Source organism: Dipteris shenzhenensis, chromosome 1 (assembly GCF_047967505.1).
Source record: "Dipteris shenzhenensis isolate YYH24624 ecotype China chromosome 1, Dip_SZ_1.0, whole genome shotgun sequence".
NCBI classification, from domain to species: Eukaryota; Viridiplantae; Streptophyta; class Polypodiopsida; order Gleicheniales; family Dipteridaceae; genus Dipteris; species Dipteris shenzhenensis.
The window spans coordinates 48,073,139-48,081,476 of NC_141596.1; positions in this window are offsets into that span (position 1 = coordinate 48,073,139).

An 8,338-nucleotide genomic window follows, 5' to 3' on the forward strand; every position below is an offset into this window, starting at 1 on the left:
GGGAAATATACCACCTGTGTGCAGGTGAGTGCTATAGAAATAGTTTACTCATTGCACTAAAAACTACTTTTATAACTTGAATAGGATAGATAGTGGTACTTTGACACTAAACTCACCATAGGAGTTTGTGGCTATACACAAGGGTGGTCAAGGGAGAGAGTGAGAGATTTGGATGATTCTCATTACTTGACTTGTACTTTATTAGAGTCAATATTTACTCTTATATTGTAAAATACATGTGATACATATTTTCTTAATCAAATTGTCTAAGTCTTCAGTATACACATTATATCGAAGGATACACATGATACCTATTTTATTAATCAAGTTTTCTAAGTCTTTAGTATTCTTTGCTTTCTTATTGCATTTATCAATGTCTAATTGTATAAGTTGATGTTAAATTATGAATGAATATGTGTAATCATATAATTTATTTTTTGCTTTAGTTTGTTCAATTTTGATGAGGATTATTTTGAATGTTAGAGTATGAATTGGTTTCTTCATAATGCATCGATTTGTTTGATCAAAAGTATTGTAAGGTAGTGTTTCTAGCAAAGAGATAGAATGAATCAAGACTTAGGAAACTACTATGGATTTTTCAGGATTGTATCCCAAGTTGGTGATCATGTTGAATGATGGGCCATCAACTTCAAGTGCCATCCTCTTTGGAGGAATTAAAACATTTTATATCCTTAGCATGCTCCTATGCATGGTATATCCCTAATAATTGAATATCATTTCTTCAAAATGATTTGACTAACCACCTTAAACCCAAGAATATTTTCAAGCCCTAATGAAAGGAGTTATGGGGATAAAAAGGAGAGGATGAGTGACAAGGAATCAAATCCATGAACCCAAAAATGATTTAGTGAGATCGATGTAGAGGTAGTCCATGTTTTCTAAGAGACGGGTTTATATAGACTAACAAGAACATATTTGGAGTTGGGCAATGTTCAATCCATTTGACAAATTTGAGCAAGGAAAGGAATACCCATTTTTAAATCATTTAGTTATTTTTTGGCTGATTTAGAAGACCAAAAGGCTAAGGGAGGGAAGAAGGAAGAGGTAGGTAGTTTATCATTGAATTTGGCTTTATCTTTTCAAGTGCTCCTCCCATAGTTCCTTTGGTGCTCCTTCGACAAGTTAGTAGGGCCTAGCATGTCCACCAAATGGGATTCAAAAATTCTTCAATCAATCCTCCAATGATGCCTTTGCCTTAGGTCTCAAAATCATTCTTCCTCTTGTGACCCTTGCAGTACATTGGGATTTGGTACTCTTATTCCATGATTTTCATAGGATTTTAGGGGAAGATCCCCAATTGCATCTACAAGAATTTAATTATGTCCAACCATAGTCGAAGATGTATACAAAATGGTGCACTTCTCTCAAATGTTTAACTAGGCTTGGACATGGAATGCTGGATTGTATCTTGGGTGGATACCCAACTACTAGTAGAGCTACAAAGATCTCTTTAATGAAAAACTTAGGACAATGATTACTATGCATGGTTTATTTTCAGGATGACACAACCTCAAATAGGGGCCAATAGAAACTGCAAAAGATTATTCCCACGCAAGGTCCAAGTGTTGATTTGACAAAGTGATGGTTGTATGATGCCTATTATAGTGTCACAAAACCAATCATTTGAGGTTTGAAGTGACTAATACAACTATATGTGAGACGTGAAAATCCATATACACTAGCTACTGCTATGGCTAGTGTAATAGCTAAGCAAAGGCATTACAAGCTCATGATGGGAGTAGTAGAACAACTAGTCAAGTAGGAGTTCCCGCACTAGTGTTGACACCAATGCTCCTAGCTATTGTTAATCCATTGATCCAACACCCCCTTTCGGCGTATTTGATACCTCATGACAATACTATGAATGAGGTAAAGGATATGATTCTATATTTTCATTTCACAATTGATGAAAATTTCAAGGCTTTTGTTGCTCTCATTAATATTAAAAAAAGGCACACATTACATAGGGTCATAGAAGACATTATGTTCCAAACTTAGGTCTTACATGCCAAGCTTGCAAGTCAATGGCCACAGATCTGATGCCTCATTGTGAGCACTGTTCGAGACCAGGACATAAAGAAGAGACCTATGAGAAGAAATTGTATGATATGACAAAGAATGAGACAAGTAGCCATATGTTTAACCCCCCCTATTTATGGTTGAATGTGAATATGATTTAAAAGGCTAAGCGTTTATCAAAGGATCTTCTACTATGAATTAATGCACATAAGTTAGTGGGCTATTATGAGCTAGTGATACCCACACATAACAAATAGGTACATATCATGACCTATTGTTGTAAAACAAAGAATTTAAATACTAAAGAGGTTTCATTGAATACTGTGCCAATAGAAATCACAACTAACCTGTTAGTAGTCATTGAAGAGCTCACTAAGGTAAAGCAAGCCTACATGAACTGATTGAATGAGAATCCACGTTTGAATGGGAAAGACACTAGGATGAGTAAATATTGAGAGGCCTATTAAAACAAGATATAAAGATATAGGGAGGAATAAGGGTAGGCTCAAGTATTTTCATCAACCTCTACTAGGTTTTGAGCCATGTGATTATTACATGGACCTAGCAAAGTCGCCTATGTCTATGACAATGCTACAAGCTATAATTCAATGAATAATGAGGATACTATTTAAAGATACAAAGAATATCTTAGACACACCCCTAATGAATAATTTCATGACAATAGCTCTAATTATAGCAAATAAGAGTTACTCATGATCTACATTGATATTGAGGGAAAGACTATAGTGAGATGCCATAGTTGACACTAATTCGAGAATGAGCATGAGCTTTGAGACATTTGAGAGCTTGGGTCTAAAGATTTCAAGCTATGCCTTCCAAATAATTAAAATGGAAAATGAGAGCAATGACATTTATGAAGGAATATTGTATCAAGTCCCTACATAGGAGTATCAGGGTAATTATAATGTAGGAGCTCCACATCTTAAAAACGGCAGAAGGTTAATCACAACACTCCATGCTACTAGGGCAACCATGGGTTGTAAGATTTTATTGTCAAATTGATATTTTCATGGGGGATCTAGATTTGGGTAGAGGTAAGAATTCAATAGTAATTGACACATACCCAAAGGCTTTGCTCTCAAAATGAGCAAAAATGTTTGACACAAGCTATTGAAATTTTGAAGATGACACCGAATCTATGAGTAGTGGATTTTGGATTGGGGGATATCTACAAACTAATCCAAAATGGATGGGAGAAATAGTCTTTAATGGCTTGAAGACAAAGCATTGATGATTGTAAGAGAGGCAGATGTCAGAACAATAAATCTTGGCTTTGTTTGAGAACATTAAGAATATGTAGGGAGCATAGCATTTAGATGGCAAACTACAAAGGCAATTGATGCAGCTATGGCTTGGACTTACAAGGATTTAAAAGGAATCATCCTTCGTTCACACTAGGAACCAAGCTAGTTTGACAACCATGCTATCAATTAGTCTCGATAAGCTACACTTGATATGCTATGCTGAAATTATGAAGCTAATCAAGGCTTGGCTCATCTTTCCAGTATAAATTTTTGAATTATGTTCACTTGTTGTCATGGTTCCCACAGAGCGTTCAAGTAGACTATGAGTTTGCATTGATTTTAGGGATTTGAACAAGGTGACCATACTAGATTCATACCCATTACCATTCACTGATTAAAAGCTTGATCAAATAGCTAGTATAGAGCTTTACAATTTAATGCAAGGTATAATTAGATTGATATTACATGTGAGGATAAGGTAATGACCATATTTGTCTTACTGTCTAGGTTTTTTAGTAGCCATGTTATACCCTTTATGTTGCAGAATGCCCAATATGAAAGGTTTATCAAAAATTCATTTGGCAATGTTGATATGAACAACTTTGAGCCCCTTATTTCTTCATTGTACTCTTCCATTTCTTCCATCCATATGGGGTCTCTCCCTCCATTGTAATGATGCCTTACATTGGGCCCATCCTTGCATTGAAATCCCTTGCCAAGATAATTGCATGCTCTCTAGAAAACCTAGCTATGAAGGGCAAAACTATATAAGTAAAAGATGAAGCTTTATAATATGAGTAAAGGATGTAAGTGTAGAAGAACTAAAACCTTTTAGGAAGATGAATATGTAGCCACTCCTTAGGCTTTTTAAAAAGCATCAAAACTTCTTCTAGATTTCTCAAATTGTTATCTTGTGGATGAATCATTTTCTACTACATGTTCTAACATGGTTTGAACATAGGGCATTAGACGTGCATAGCATGGTTTGAACATAGGGCACTAGACGTGCATGTCTAGATTTTATTGTAGGAAGGCTCACCCCTTAGTTGAGTGTACTTGGATCCTGAGAAGGTAAAGTGTATCAACAAGGAGATTCCTATTCCATAAAATAGTTTTCTAGCTCTAGAGCTCTTTGGGAGGGGCATGCAGTATAATATAGGTGCTTCATCAAGGACTTGTTGAGGATGGTGTGAATTGCACGAGACCTCTAGGCCATTAGGGGAAAACCCTAACCCTAACCCTAACCCTAAGGGGTTCACATGTATATCTTCACGTTTGTGTTCAATACAGTGTAGTGTACATCTAGCTATATCATGTGCACTCCTCTCTCTCTCTCCCTCTCTCACTTTTGCTATCATGGTATCGGAGAACTAGGTGCTCGCACTCCATGAGTGTCAAGCCCTCCTCTCATGAGGCATCTTCCATTGAGAGAGTTTTCCATCAAAGAGAGTATAAGCCCATGCAAAGAGAGTTTTCTGTGAGAAAAAGATAGGATTAGAAATATTGTCTACTTGATTATGAGAGAAAGATAGGATTTAGACTTCTGTTATTTTGTGAGAGAAGAATTACTTCTCAGGCCTCCATAGCTCTACAACAAGCACCTACATCTCAGCCTTCGAGCTTCATCAACTGCAAAAGAAACTTAGGAAAACAAGTGCCTCAAAGGTCCAAAGCAATGCGACACCAACCTCGTAATATCAAAAGTAAAACTACGCCTTGAACCACTAGACAACAGCTCAATGGCTCTACATTAAAGGTTGACACAGTTTCCAACAATAGACCAGCCCCTACAGCTCAACACACTAGTGACCAAAGGCTTCATAGCGCCATTTGACATCTACAATGAGGTGACCCTTCTCCATCATACTCTCATGGCCAACCAACCAAAGCTCTAGCTCCAAAGCTCACCAAACTCCATGCCTTAAAAAACTTCTCTTTGGTGACTCCAACAGTGATAGCCAGCTTCTCCAGCACCAAGTGACTCCTTTCTATTATGTTGACTACCTACATCAAAGGCAGCACCTCCAACAAGCCTAACAAAGTCTTCACAATAATTAAGTCTCCTCCAACTATGTCAACGCAATGCATGCACGATAACCAGCTAGCAATCTTCTAATCTCTTCAATGCGAGCTTCAACGACTCCTCGAAGCGACCCAGTTGACCTCAAAGGAGTCTATAGCAACACAAGTGACCTGTACAAATGACCTTCAAAAGCAACACCCCCTCTCTCTTACAAATAATGGCATCGTTAGCAACGACCTCACAATGACTCATTCAACACGCTCACTACTCCAACCGGCCTCATCGTCTAAAGCCTTCACGGTTCCTACATAGCAAGGCACTAGATATAGTGCCACACTCTGCTCCAAGCTCTTGTAGCCCAAACTATCAGCGGTCCAATCTGCTGACTACACTTCAGCAAGCAACTCTCCACCATGGCCAATAGCGTGCCACCTCTAGCTCGACAACCTCTCACTGCCAATGCCATGACCAAACAACGTCTTGGCATCTGCCATGCAAGCAAAATGAGCCTCAATTGGCAACACATGCATCTCCAGAGGTTGCATGGAACATGCTTCACCTCACAACAAGAGCACAGCTCTTCAACGCAGTCGCTCTAGTCTCAACGACTACACGAGCCTTCTCCAATGGTTGCAACCTCAGGCACTTAGCTCCCATACACTCAAGCTCCATCAATGACTCCTCTACTACTTGTCCAACATTCTCTAGCCAATGGACGATGTCAGTGACCAATGACAATAGCTCCTATAGCACATAGACTACAAACTATTGACTAAATTGGCTCCATAAGTGTTGCATATATGATCAGCCAGTGCCAAGCCTTCATGCAATGAGCCGATTGAAAATACAAACCTCTAACTAAAACGACAAACCTCACAAAATTAACTCCAGGCAACACCCGTCACAACGAACTGATCACTCACGGCTTTAGTAGACAATGCTCCAGTCAAGACTCTCTCCCACCTGGACCTCAGCGCCCATCAGCTCCTCCTCACATAGCCTCCCTAGCCACAAACTAAGAAAACATACTTTCTATGGCTCCTCTAGCCAGCAAATGGTCTACATCGCCCCCACCATTCCAATCGGCTCCTATAAGTCTCTTCGCTTTGACTCAACAAACGCCTACAACCTCTAAATGACTCAAAGTCTCTACATGATCACAGATTGTAGCTGATGGTCCTCTAGCTCCTCACGTCCATAGGAGCCCGATGGCTCATCAACTCCATCAATAGAATCTCACAAAGATTTTGTCAAAATCTCTGTAGATTCCAGTGATCCACCATGTCACCTTTATCCTCAACCTCACCATAGGTTGAGTGAGTGGTCAAAGATCTTCCATGTGGTAGGCTTATCTACCACATCATTTGCTATGGAAAATTGCCACATCACTACCACATGGTGCCCTATCCATAAGGGCCACATCATTGGAGGGCCACATGAGTGCCTTATCATACACTCCGTGGAACTTGCCACATCAATAAGGCATTCCTTATGCCACATTCAGTGGTCCCACAATTGCCACCTCAGCTACCCAGTCAGCAATGCCATGCCACCATGTGCAATGTGGCAATGCATAGTCATTAGTGCTAGCTATGACAAAATATGAAGAGGGGAGAGGAGAAGAGTGGAGATGAGGAGAGAGGGCACAGCTAGAAAGCACACCACAAATGACTAACTGTACACTAGATTTAGTTGTAAAATGTAGAATACATACAAACCCTTTTAGGGTTATGGTTAGGGCTATGACCAAGGAAAAATGTATATCCCTATGTCGATCTCCTGGTCTCATGATCTTTGGCGTAGTCACTGTCACAGTATCCATGCAACCTTGGATGACTTCCTTTGCATTCTATTCCAAACTATCTTGTACCTCTAATGTATCTTAAGACTCTTTTGGTTGCATTCTAGTGAGACTATTTGGGATTTGCCATAAACTATGCAAGTGAACTTATTGCATAATAGATATCTGGCCGTGTGATAGTTAGATATATAAGAGATCTGATGAGCTGTCGATAGTACCTGTCATTGATGGTAGGCTTTTCTAAATCTTTTGTAAGTTTCAAATTTCAGCTGATTCATAAAGGTGCTGTTTGAATCTCTCCAGAACTCAATTCCAAGACAATAGTGCGTAAGTCCAAGATCTTTCATGTCGAACTCTGCAAATAAGTCTTCTTTCAACTTTTTTATGAAGCTCTCATTGCTTTCAGTCACAATCAAACAAAAGTGCAATAGTAATGTCTTCCCCCTGAACTTTGTAGTAGAGAGTATGATCTGCATTGGGACTTTATGTATCCCAGATTAGCAAAATACTTGTCTATTTTGTTGTACCAACTTCTGGGTGCTTGCTTTAAGCCATAGAGACTTTTCTTGAGATGGCAAATTTGATTCTCTTTTCCTGGTTCAACATAACCTGCTGGTTGTTGCATGTAGACTTCCTCGTCTAGATAACCATTCAGAAAAGCATTCTTGACATCAAGTTGGTACACATTCCATCCATTGAGTGTCACTAGTGATATCAAGAACCATATGGAATCCATCAGATTCTTTGCTACTAGAGCATAAGTCTCATCATAATCCTGACCATATTGCTATGCAAATCCTTTTACAACTAGTTTGGCTTTGTATCTTTCAATGCTTCCATCTGGATTATACTTTGTAAACCCATTTGTTTGCGATTGCCTTATTTCCTAGTGGAAAGTATACTGGCTCTTCTCTAGCCATAATGGTAGTCAGAAGAGCATAGTTAGTGGTTTTAACCTAAATTGCTTTGCCTTTCTGAGCATATGTCAATTTGGCTAGAGGTTTGCTTTCCCTAGTAGACCGTTTGAGTTGCTGTGGTTCTTCTTGTTGAGATATCAAGCTCTATCCCCGACATATCTCCTGGATGACTATCATTTATGTCACCGCCTATGTTAGTTGTACTCGTGGTGTAGTTAGACTACCACGTATGTTTTTGGTTTGGGTTCACATATGAACCACGTATTCTAGGTTTTGACATATAGGGTATTTC